Raw genomic sequence first — 897 nt, forward strand, 5'->3', positions numbered from 1 at the left:
TAACACGGGCGTTTCAAATCGATGCTGGCATTTTCAAATTAGCTGCGTTCAAATCTCCACAAAACGGCAACATACCTCCACGTCAGCCCAATGGTGGGTCTGAGAATATGTCTCATGGCATCATGGAAGGGCATGCAATTTTGGAGCTGCATCATGACATGGCATGCCGTTTTGAAGCCAGAATAGCTACAGCCCTTTGTTCCTCATTATTTCACGTAAATAATTCGCATCTTTGCCAAGACAAACCAAAGAAACAGAACAAAAGAAACAGGAAAATATTTGCATCAAAACTAAATATGATTGATTGTTTCTGTTCAGATTAATAACGGATTAACCGTTGTAGCCTCCGCTATAATTTCCTGCAGGCAAGAACTGAAAAAGAAAATACTTGTCAAGATAGTTTCACATTCAGAAGAATCTATTGTATGGTTACCTTAAAAAGGACACTAATTTGAACGACAGAGGTTTTTGAGGTATTAACGAGCCGCCGTCTGTGGGAATCGAACCCACGACCACGTGGTTAAAAGCCACGCGCTCTACCAGCTGAGCTAAGACGGCATGAAATATCATCCTTCGTTTGTCTATTCTTAATATTTTCGTATCAAGGCCCTGCACATATTTTAAAACATATTGGTTTTTATTCAGGAAGAGCTTATAGAGTCATAGACAACGTCCATCAACAACATAGACTTCAGAGTTCACAAACTGATTTTTTTAATTTTTAATATTATGCTTTATAAACTGTGATTCATTTAACTTTATATGCATATTATTGATTTTTAAAACCATTAGATGATAATGAAAAATATTATACAATAAAATTATTTAGATATAAATAATATATGGGTTGAATAGAAATTATTATAGTATAAGATTATTTAATATTATTTAAAAAAT

At 34.2% G+C, this 897-nt stretch overlaps 1 non-coding gene across 1 annotated transcript; it reads right to left on the reverse strand.

Moving 5' to 3' along the window:
• Window positions 1-485: 485 nt before the first annotated feature.
• On the reverse strand, window positions 486-558 carry TRNAK-UUU (transfer RNA lysine (anticodon UUU)). The gene has a single exon. It is a non-coding gene; the product is annotated as a tRNA-Lys (tRNA).
• Window positions 559-897: the final 339 nt, after the last annotated feature.

This window comes from Cryptomeria japonica, chromosome 1 (assembly GCF_030272615.1).
Source record: "Cryptomeria japonica chromosome 1, Sugi_1.0, whole genome shotgun sequence".
In the NCBI taxonomy this organism is placed as follows: domain Eukaryota; kingdom Viridiplantae; phylum Streptophyta; class Pinopsida; order Cupressales; family Cupressaceae; genus Cryptomeria; species Cryptomeria japonica.